Source organism: Antennarius striatus, chromosome 9 (assembly GCF_040054535.1).
Source record: "Antennarius striatus isolate MH-2024 chromosome 9, ASM4005453v1, whole genome shotgun sequence".
Lineage (NCBI taxonomy): Eukaryota > Metazoa > Chordata > Actinopteri > Lophiiformes > Antennariidae > Antennarius > Antennarius striatus.
In genome coordinates this window covers 1,656,354-1,669,042 of record NC_090784.1, presented here as the reverse complement: position 1 = coordinate 1,669,042, position 12,689 = coordinate 1,656,354, and positions in this window count along the sequence as shown.

Sequence of the window (12,689 nt, the reverse complement as noted above, 5' to 3'; positions counted from 1 at the left end):
TCCCTTTTCTTCTGTCTTCTATTTCCCCTTTGGATTAATAAACTGGCTTTGTTGAAGACAATAAAAGAAAGGAGAGTGTGTGCTTGAGGAAGCAGTTTTCTCTTCCAGCTTGTAGCTCCAATGTGACTGCTTCTGAAAGAGGCAGCATGGAGAGCAGACAGCGTGTGTGTGTGTGTGTGTGTGTGTGTGTGTGTGTGTGTGTGTGTGTGTGTGTGTGTGTGTGTGTGTGTGTGTGTGTGTGTGTGTGTGTGTGTGTGTGTACCACGTCTTGATAATTTGTTAGGAAAATGAATGCAAAGAACAATAGATTAAAATCTATTTGTTAGTGTGCAGAAACAGTCGCTCTGTTTTAATGTGGCTGCAGTAGTAATAATAATATATACATACATACTGTATGTTATGTGAGGAAAAACAAGTAAAAGACAAAACACTGACAAAGTTATGTGAAAAGAATTTTTAATTCCACCAAGAATTATCATCCTTTCCCCTTTTCTGTTTCTCACTTGGAGATCATTCTAGTTGAGTTTTTCTCATTTGCTGCGTAGGCAGTGCTTTGGGAGTTAAGCTTTAAATCAGATTGATTAAAAGAGTCATCAGAAAATGTATAATTTACTTCCTCAGAACCTGTTTTTATAGATTATGACAAATATGGTGCCAAGGAGGTGAATGTAACTTAAAATTAGTTTTAAATCAGTAATCTGTCTTCATCCTTCCTCTGCCATTAAATCTGTGCCCATTCACTTCTATGTATTCGGTTACCTTGAATGATTGACTGGACAAACACACACCAAAGAGAAGAGGAGCTCATTTTGCCCACATTAATGCCAGCATTGATCCACCTCACAATTCCCTCACCGCTCTGCCACTCTCCCATTTTCTCTCTCACTATCTTCCCTCCATCGCTGCCACTCCTGTGGTAGATGGCCTTTACTCCAGGGCTGCTTTCCAATTATGGCCCAACCTTTTCAGAGAAGGTCATTATAATTAGAGACTCACTTAGCTTCTCTCTGAAAAGCACAAAATGTTTTTTTTTTTTTTTTGTGATTGTGGTCTCCGGAAGAGGAAGAAGAAGATAAAGGTGTGTGGGAGGGGGGGTGCTGCAATGCTGATCTCAAGTAGCTATGTTATTATGTTTGGACAGGTTGCATGCATTAATGGCTTCACTTCGGGGAGAGACTGGTCTTTTGCACATTACTAATACATAAATTGAAAAAGAGATCTTGGAAACAATCTTCCGAATCAATACCAGGCCTGGTTGTGTGTGCGTGTTCACCTCAACAAGACAGGAGGATGAGCTGAGGAGCACTTCCCCTTGAGTGGAACCTACTGCAGACATTTACCTGTCTGCTAAACCTCATGAAAAATTATTATAGACAGATCAGACAGATGAATATATTTGACTGTGGGAGCTTAAACAAACCAAATCCTTGTAGTAACCGATTCCTTACTATAAGCAAAGATTATTTTAATTTCCCAACACTGACTGGACAAAAAAACCAACTTCAGTGTTTATCCTAGTCGATGTAGGGATGCATGACAAGCCTGTCAAGCATACAATTCTCCTACCGTATCGTTTCCATTGTGCTCAAGGATTGATCCGCTTTTAACCTCAGTTGGATTCAAGTCTAAAAACATATAAAGTATAAAAGTATAAAGGATGGTTCTTCCTCTTAGCATAAAGAGCACAACAATAGCCTCACCTGGTAACTAGTGTAGGACTCACGGTTGCAACCTAGGAGTGAGTCAAGGCCAGGAAGCACATCTCTACTTTCCAGTCGAGAGACCAGGGACATCCACCCTGATCAGCAGTAAAATGAAACCCACCATAGAGTACATGGTGGTGGTGGCGGCTGATGACTCTGTTGATGAAAAAGATGCTGATGCTGATAAAAACAGATCGTGGTGAGAGTGTAGAGCGCATCCATTAACACAGCATGAATGAACTAGAGGCACAGGGAGAATCAACTTTGAAAAGAAATCAACACTACAGAAATCCAACGACTAATAACATGGAGGTGTGTCACTGCCATCCCATAGACGTGACCAAACGATGACAACAGTGGATATTTCAATTGACAGCTGCAGATGCTTAAGTAGGAAATGAAATGATAAGCATAATAAGCATGTATGAAGTGGCACGATAATGTGACAAATAAACTACTATGTAATTGTGCAAAAGAAGTGGTCTTCTGAGGACACAAATTTGAAATCGCAAAATTTTTTATTTTTTTAAATTGTTTCAGAAATTACCTGGGAATTCTAAATTGTAAATGTCTTTATCTACATGTGAGAACTGAACGATTGGCACAGGTCATATGCAGATTTTAAGTTACCGAAATATTTTTTAACGAATACCACTGTAAAAAAAAAACATTTCACAGTGGTCTGTTGTTTTTACATTATCCAACCCATGATGGAGGAATGTTACATTCATCCACCACAAGGTGTATGCGCTTTTCATAAAATTTATGAGAGAGTTTATGGACAAAGATCCACATTCAGATTCTCTCAGCAGCCACACAAAGATATGAAATGGATCTGCCCAGCATACAATACAAATAACAGTATGTCTTCTCTACACAAGCAGATGGCTGGGGACCAATGCTCCAAAGCGGTAGAAACCTCCAACCCGATCTCATTTGATGCCTTGGGAATGAAGCTGGGCTCCATCCAACTAATTGGTTTGACGGAAATCGATATGGTGCTGGTAGCAAACCCCTCCCTTCCCCTCACAGTCCATCAGTCTCGCGCTGCAATTACCTCATTGATTGGCCAGCACAAATTGAAGGTCTCATTATTGCTGGTTTCAGCCACTCGCTATCACAGTAGCTGGGTTCAGGGGTTAAAAGTAAGGATGAAGTGCAAAACATGTATCATGAATGAGAAGGCACACAGTGATTCCAGTCACCTGCACAGATGTACCTCGTCAGCTGCAATCCTGATGGCCTATCTAATAAAAGAAAGCAAACAGGCTCCACTTTACTCTGAACAATCACTCTAATAACCAAACCACTTTCTCCAGAGATCTTCTTCTTCTTCTCCTTTCGTCTTTTCCCTTCAGGGGTCGCCACAGCGAATCAATTGCCTCCATCTAACCCTGTCTTCTCATCCTCTTCTCTCACACCAACTACCTTCATGTCCTCTTTCACTACATCCATAAACCTCCTCTTTGGTCTTCCTCTAGGCCTCCTGCCTGGCAGTTCAGAACTCAGCATCCTTCTACCAATATATTCACTATCTCTCCTCTGGACATGTCCAAACCATCTCAGTCTGGCCTCTCTGACTTTATCTCCAGAACCTCTAACATGTGCTGTCCCTCTGATGTACTCATTCCTGATCCTATCCTTCCTGGTCACTCCCAGAGAGAACCTCAGCATCTTCATCTCTGCTACCTCCAGCTCTGTCTCCTAGTGAAACTATTTGGTAAAAATTCTACAATTATAAAAATGTACTGTACATCTGACCTCACAAAGTGTATGCTATTCAAAGAATGTATTTATTTCTAAGTTTTCAACATTAATATGGTCTCTTTTTTCTACCATATACAGTATATACACATGTTTGGTAGCTTGATTTCTATTGTACAAGGTGATACTTTTGGAGATGGGGGTTTTTTTCTTTCAAGAGCCAATCCATCAGATAAACGGATAAAAGGAAACAAGCGCCAAAAGTAAATGCCAAAAATATTTGTCTGTTCGGTTGCTTTCTTTTCCACAGGGTATGAACTAGAAGAGGAAGAGAGTGAATAGAACACAACACATCCACACACACATAATCATCTACTCATTCACTAACACACTTTATTCAGTCGCTGCAGTGTCCCACACACAGACACAGGTAAAGAGACACATATGCACACAAACTGTGTCTCTGCTGTCCTGCTCGCTCCCGTGGGTCGCTGTTAAAATTGACCTTCTCTTCCTTTCATCAGAGGAAAATATCACCCTCAAAGAATAATAAGGCCGCCAGACACATTAATTAGAGAGCATCTATTTAAATAAACATTTGAGAGAGGAAGAGAGTAAGGGTAGTTATTGATATGCAAAATGAAAATAATTGCATACCGTTTGTCTTAATATGTTGAAATGGCACCTCTGTTATTAGCAAATATAGTTTCCATTTTTTATGAATGTTAATTTGTCTGCATAGTAATTTGTGAGGGACCCATATGCTGATTTTACTGTATTGGTTTATTCTGAGTAAATCCATGTCATAATAGTGTGTGTGTGTGTGTGTGTGTGTGTGTGTGTGTGTGTGTGTGTGTGTGTGTGTGTGTGTGTGTGTGTGTGTGTGTGTGTGTGTGTGTCTGCCTGCTTGCTTGCGTGCGCATGCATGTGTTTTCTTTTGTCTCCTGTGAATATGATCTACATATCATGTGGATGTGTGCAGGTGTGTAATTGTACATAAGGAGTCTACATGATTAAATGAGTGGTTTTTTTTGCTTTTTATGCATCTAGTGGGGCCCTTCTGTACGTGCATGTATGTGTGTGTATAAATGTGACCCTCTCTAACTAGGATCTTCTGCTGCATCTGGTCCCGGTCAGGACTGTTAGAGGCAGCATCTCAATCAGCCCCTTGGTGCTGGCGCTGCAGCTGCCCGGACCCAGTCTGAACACACACGCTGGGATCAACCCACACACAGTAACAGCTCGTGCTGCTAGCTGCCTTTGCTCATGTGGGTTTTGGTGACCCATAAAAATCCCTTCTGGTATTTACTAATGTCTATATAGGAGATAAATAGAGAAAAGAGGGATTAAAGCTTGCCCTGATTACACAGTTAAACTTGAAGGTTCTGCAGTGCTGGGAGGTTTAATGGTTGTTCCACTGTTGAGTGGCGTATTCTAATACTTATTTCAACAATATCTTCTATTTGATGTAACAGTATGATTATAGCATTTACACAAAATTTTCTGTTACCTTCTGGAACAGACAATTACTTACATTGTGTTTTATATGGACTGGCTAAATGCTATGAAACAAAAAATATCAAAATAACAAAACCAAAAAATACAACGTTAGACTTTATTGTCTGAGGACACGGCAACGAAACAGAAAAGCAGAGTTTTTTCTGTCATTCCTAATTTGTATGTGTGTGTGTGTGTGTGTGTGTGTGTGTGTGTGTGTGTCTCAGGTAGGGGGTAGTATGTTTGTTACCACGGTGACAGAGGGATGAGTTCCTTGTTCTTTTACACAACAGGAAGACGTCATCGACTGTATGATCTCACAGGTTCATCATACTGTCTGTCACTTGCTTTCTATTCTATTCTATTCTATTCTATTCTATTCTATTCTATTCTATTCTATTCTATTCTATTTTATTCTATGCTATTTTATATTTTCTAGCTGGTATGTATATTTCAGGGTTTTTGTTTCTCCTTCGTCTGCTGGGATTGTCTGGGTTTCTGTGTTCTGTGCTGGTTGGTTGGGTCTCCAGTGTTCTTGTGATGAACTGACAACATGTCAAAGGACATAGGAGTTAATAAGACTGTTTATGTCATCTGATGAGATGTCATTTTTCACATAGTCCTCGAGTGATGGAATCTTTTGTTCTTAGATTCTTTAGTCAGATTGAGCTTGAAAGACATTTACAGGATCATGACCCGAGACAATATTCTTCCCCCGTTAGGATTCAGGAAGGTGTGCAAAACTGTAGCATGAACAATCCAAAGGAAAAGAGTTGTTCACAGTCAAAAGATGGCCCTAGATCGTGATGCAAGAAAACAAGATCAAGAATATCTGAGAATAACTTCATGGAGTCCATTTTTAAAGGTTTAAAACCCTTCCTGATGTGTTCCATCATCCATGTACACTAGGAGGGGGCTGTGGTTATGTGACTGTAGTTACGTTCATTTTTAAACCTGTCTAAAAATGACGTGGGTGTGCAAGCACCTCTTGGAATTGACACTCATTTGTAATGTAATTGTTGTGTGTGTTGTGAACACTTTTAGATTAGGAAAACTGTTACCATTGTCCCATTTGTCCCCCAAACACGAGAGAAGACTGGGAGTGTGTGACAGTTTTTATGAAGGGGATTGTTCGACAAAAATCTGCCTTTATTATTCTGGACAAAAGAGAAAGACAAAAGAAAAGATTTTTTGATTTTTCAAACGACATGTTTATTCACAGAAATCAAAGCTACAGATTCATCACACGCATACAATCAAACAGAAAAGAGATTCACACAAAAACATGCATAAAAACTATAAAACATAATAAACTAATCAAATGTAACTTAAACTAAACCAACAACCAAACAAACTGAACACAGAACACATCAAATCTTTGACGCATGATAATTGTAATTAAAAGGTTGAGGACCACAGCGCCGTGTAAAATCCTCCACTGCAGCTCTTCAAGCTCTTTGTTAACGGTGGCTTGTAGAAAGACTCCATGAAGGGTCCACAGCTGATGCCAAACCAAGGTGAACCCTCCATGGGGCGTCAGCCTCAACTTTAAGTTTATTTTTCTTTAAAAACTTTACCTCCTAATTTTTTCACTCTCGCTGAGGCTGATTGGGTCTCACACAGAGTCACTAAAACCAGGAGACAAGCGCTCTACAGGGGATGGATGGATGTCTTCTGGGGTTAAAAGACCTGTATAATAAAATATAATCAAAGTCAGTTGCTGTGGGGTGAGTCAGCTCTTCCAGTGTCTCAGCAGGCTGCTGATGAGCCTCACCGCAGACACGCCCCCAGCGGCGGATACGCCCACATTGGATGACACGCCCACAGTGAATGACACGCCCACCGTGGATGACACGCCCACAGTGGATGACACGCCCACCGTGGATGACACGCCCACAGTGGATGACACGCCCACAGTGGATGACACGCCCACAGTGAATGACACGCCCACCGTGGATGACACGCCCACAGTGGATGACACGCCCACAGTGAATGACACGCCCACCGTGGATGACACGCCCACAGTGGATGACACGCCCACAGTGGATGACACGCCCACCGTGGATGACACGCCCACAGTGGATGACACGCCCACAGTGAATGACACGCCCACCGTGGATGACACGCCCACAGTGGATGACACGCCCACAGTGGATGACACGCCCATCGTGGATGACACGCCCACAGTGGAGTTTTTTCGTTGCTCTTAATTTGGACTTCACAGATGCTCCTGCGACTTTTCTCATACAAAAACTGTTGTGATAGGTTACTCTTACATCCTGGGTGGGATCATTAACTGGAGTGTGGAGTTTATCACGCCGAAACAACTCCTTCTCCAGGACCTCGTTGCTGATGAACTGTGGTCGAGTTGTGGATGATGACTATTTTAGCTGATTTGTCCTGAGTACGGCGGTAAAGGTGTTCTGAATCACCTCATCGCTTTGGACCACCTGGTTCACCGTGTCAACACAGAAAAAATCCCACCGCTGTTCATTCTGGAGGCTGACTTTATACTGCTATATCTAAGCTAACCTAACCCAAACCCACAACCAGACTGTCCAATGCTCAACTCCTCCATCGAGCATTGGACAGCCGGTGCCAACTTGATGGCGAGTCAGCCGCTCAAACCCGGAACCTGAGGACATGTTGCCCCTTTGGGTGGCCAGAACGCTTCCTGATCCCCAGAACCCATCAAAAACTACTAAATATAAACTGTGATTAAATTAAATTAAACAGAAATGTGAACAAAGATACAAAAACCACGCTGTCCTCAGACTACCTAACACTCCCTCCCACCATGCACCACAAACGAAACAAAGACTGCAGCATATATCTGTGTTTGTGCATCCATTGCTTTCACATTTTGACCAATAAAAACAAGAGGATGGACATTTCTTTGCTGTGGATCTGTGTGTCACTCACAAACCAGATGAAATCACCTGACACAGTTGTCATATTTACAATAAGACCTTTAATTTATGACCATAAGATACTGTGGATCAGATATCTGCTGGGTATGATGAAACACAATAAATGCTATCAGCACGCAGCTTGTAAATGTCAGGTCAAAGAAACAAAATCTGAGATAGATGACTGACAAAATGAAAAATGAAATGGAAAGATGAGCAGAATGACAGTCATTATAAAATCAGGCCAATTTTTAGTACGCATGGTAACCTGTATAGGACGGCATGGAGGAATAGTGGGTTTGCATGTTCTCCCCGTGTCTGCATGGGTTCTCTCCAGGTTCTCCAGCTTCCTCCCACAGCTAAAAGCATGCCGCTCAGGTGAAATGGTCACACCAAGTTGTCTGTAGGTGTGAGTGTGTAGCTGTTTGTCTTTTGTGTGACCCACAATGAGGGGGTATAGCCAGTTGGAATAGGTTCCAGCAACCCTGCAACCCACAACAGCAGAAGCTGTTAATGACAATAAGTGGATGACTGACCTGTTTAGCAAAACCAACGGCGCTGCTTTGGTCTTCAAGGCAAAATTTGATTTCTTTGTATTTACTAGAATCTCCAGTAAAATCACACATGAAATGAAAAGAAGACGTGAGTGTGATTCAACATGCTTTCAGTTTGCTTGTCACCGGGAAGAGTCACGGATTGTTTCGCCCAGCTCTGGTTGAGACCTTTTCTTGGCTCCATGCCTCACGAGTGTAATTTGGATGAGTGCAGCTCGCTTGCCTTTGGGCTCATTAACAACAATATAAACAGTAATTACTGTGATCGGCTAATTAATTCATTTAAAAATGCTGCACAGCCTGAAAAGGCATGCGCAAATCTTTTTCTGGAGATAACAATTTTATGGAATCATTGTTGACATAATTAGCAATTTCATGTCCCAAAATACGACAGAAATAATTAAAAACTTTTTTTGGTCCTATTTTGTACATTTACTCTTTTATTATTCAGATTGCTTTTGCGTCTCTGTCCTTTTCTGCTAAAGCAGCTTTCTGTGAGTTATCCTCCTCTGATCCCGTCTGTCTGCATGGCAGCTCTGCAGTCCTGATAAATGTAATCCTCCCCTCTGGGCACATTCTTTTGTTATTTGGGCCATTTTGACACTCTCTTCTGATCATCAGCTTTGCTCATTATGGAGCTGTTCCTTCATTCGTTGGGTTTTGTCTAGGTAGGAATTTTATTTGGCCTTTATTTTCCCATTATTTCTATTTCTATCTACTTTATTGGCATGTTATTAACATTAATTAAGATTTAGCTGAACAAAAACTGGATTTGTTGTATTTCTGCACAATGACAGATGAAATCCTTACATTTGTTAGACCCATACCCTACACAGCTTTTGTCCGGAACAACGCTTCAGTTCAGTTACACGTGAATCTGAAATGCTGTGCTACGATAAACAGTTATGTGTTCTAAATGAATGACGGGATCAGTTCATTTAGGAGATTAGGCTTCTTTTTTTAACATTTACTTTGTCATGCTAAAATTGTTTGCTGCATATTATACTGGAAGAAGCAATAGTGCATTGGATCGGAAACAGAAAGTGAGAAGCATAAGACGGAGTGTTTTATGTTACAATCACAGTCCTCTGACCCTCCAAAACCCCAATTACTATTCCTCCAGAATTTATTACCACGCCTGGCATCACTTCTTGTTGATTGCCTCTCTGCTCATTAAAGAGAAATGTGCACACCGGACTGATGCGTGGATGAGGGGGGGATTCTGTGTAGTATGATTGTTACATTGTGGTAACAATCATACTACACCCTGCCTGAAAGACACACACACACATACACACACACACACACACACACACACACACACACACACACACACACACACACACACATACACACACACACACACACACACACACACACATACACACACACACACACACACACACACACACACACACACACACACACACAGACATACACACACACACACACACACACACACACACACACACACACACACACACACACACACAGACACACACACACACACACACACAAGTATATTGTTTACACATTAAGACTTTTGACATTTTGTTGTTTATCTTCTTTCTTTTTTTAGCTGTAGAACAAAGCAAGTTGTACTCCTTTTATGGAACTCAAACAACCAGTAAATATCTCTTTGTTCTGCACAATCAATGTTTGGCTATGTTGCATGTTCCTAACATTGACAGGGCAACCACTCTACCAATTTGAATGGATTATATGCAAACAAATGCCTCATAATATTGATAATGTTTTGATGAGATGAGATGAACAAGTGACAAAAATAGGAATTTGTTAATCAATTAGTCAATATGTCGTCACCCTCTTGAATTTTTTTTTTTTTTTTTTGTCATCTACAGTTTTTTGCGTCTCCTGAAAAATCTGAATGAATAACTCAGGAGATTGTTCTAAGAAGGCGTGGATATTTGACCTTCTATGACATAAATGCAGAAAATGTGGACAGGCTGTGAAACATAGAGCATGACCACCACCTGCTGGTGTCACAGACATCCTGCTTTATGACAGCAGAACAGGTCAGAAATGATAACAGGTCAGATGCTGATGAATGGGACACAACTGTTCTCACATGAACTTCAATCCCCTCGTCTTATTCACTTGTCATCCAGCCTTTTCCCCTATTTTCATGAGGACATTTTTGGGATGTTTGTCATGAAACAGGAAATTGTTCTATTGCTCTGGTGATTAATCACAGGCCCATCCCAAGAGCATTCACATGGCAAAATTGTCAGAATTCACTTTCTGTCCCAACGCCACTCCCTGGCGACTCTTTTCCACACTCTCCATTGCTGTGGACTTACTTAAAATCTGGAACTGCTGGTGCAACATAAAAGAAAAAGAATTTATCAGCAGATGAAATGGTAGTCTCGCCTCCAATGAATGAATGAATGAATGAATTCTAGGTTTGAAGGAGGTTGGAACGATCAGAGCGAACCAAAGGCACAGCAGAACATTTAAAGAGCCATGTGCAATATTTTTTTTCTATTAATGTAGTAAATGTTCACTAAAAAACATACAGTTAAACACAGTGAGGAAGAATATCTGAGGAGTCAAGAGGAAGGAGCTGAAGGAGGGATGGAGGGAGGAATGGGAGGGATGGAGGGAGGAATGGGAGGGATGGAGGGAGGACAGTTAGAAAGAGGAGCAGGTTCAGCATTTTCACATTGCATTTAACAGTAATAAAATATGTTCAACTATGTGAACACATCAGCTAAACATCATTAAAACATGAAGTGTTGCATAATGTTAATATCATTTGTCATTTTAATTGTTCTTTTGTGAAAAACGTGTTTCATTTGTAGAAAGCTCCAACACATTCGTCCACACGAGTAGGTGTCATCAACTCCTTGAAGTTAGTGTCAGAAAAATGCAGTGACTTTTTTCCCATGACTAAGGAGTAATAAAACACTTGAACACAGTCTTGACCTAGTTGTTACAATTCATTCATGAAAAATGGTTAATGGGTCAAAGTAGCAGTCCAAACTTAGTGGTGACCATCTTCTGTCCCGAGGGTCTCAACAGCTTCCACCCACTTCAGGCAGACGCGTTGATTCTAATAAATTTGTAAGCATAATGAGTGGTGACAAACAGGCGTAATACTTTTAGCTGTTTGCCCGTCTCAAATAATTTTATGTCACTCTCCAGGTATTTCAAGGCTTCACCGATTTTATTCCTCAGGATCAGTTTTATTTTGTGCCGTCTGAAGGATTGGAGCTGTTGGAACTCTACATTCAGTTTCTGCCACTCTTTCTTCAACTGCGTGAGGATTGCGTTTTGTCTTTCCTCTGACAGGAACTGGTCCTTCACCAGCACCTGGTGCTCCGTCTTCTCCTGAGGCTGCTGCTCCCTGGGCTTTACCTTTTTCCTGCAGAGTTGTGGCAGTCGTTTCGGTGGCAGCTGCTTCCTCTTTGCCAGCCTCGTGGTGAGCAGCATTTTAAAGGGCATGGTGGGCCTCTGAGCAGTGGTGAACTGTCCAACCCTGGCTAGTTTGATTTTGTAAGGGCTGACTGGCTTGACTGGAGATTTTGCCTGGACTGGCTTGACTTTCCTGACCGTGTAGCTTGACATTATAACGCTCTATTCTGCTACTGCATCTCATTCACAAATGCGCGGTTATATCAAAAAAGAGTGACCTTTCAACATCGCAGGCGTTTGATCTACAGTCTTTGTTACGTCATACAGCTTGTGCTTTGATTCACAGCTTTTGTTAAGTCGTACTACTTGTTATTTATCTACAGTCTCTGTTATGTCGTACTGCTTGTGCTTTCATCTACATTCTTCGTTACATCACACTGCTGGAGCCTATCCCAGCTGACTTACTGGTGAGATGCGGGGGACACTCTAAGCACGACACGTGTGCACTGCGGACCCACACGAAAGACTAACAATCACACAGGCACCTATGGGCAATGTGGAATGATCAATTCGTTCCATATTGCCCATGTGGCGCTCCTTAGGTGGAAGGAAGCGTCCTCCTTAGGCTTCCTTCCACCTAGAACCCACAGAGAACCCACGTAAGCATGGGGGAGAACATGCAAACTCCACACAGGAAGGAATTGAACCCACAAACTACAGCCGCTACTCACTGCACCCACATGCATTTATTTACTGTGATAAACTTTAAAAATAAAAGTTCTGCCTTCAACTATAAGAGAACAATCAGAAGAAGAAAAATCAAGGCCCGTGTTTGAAAAAACACAACTAATATAGTTTCTCCTGTCTGCACACAAAACGTGACATACACTAATCCCTAGTTACGTGCAGTTAATGCGTTCCAGGACCACCCGCAAAAAACAAAATTC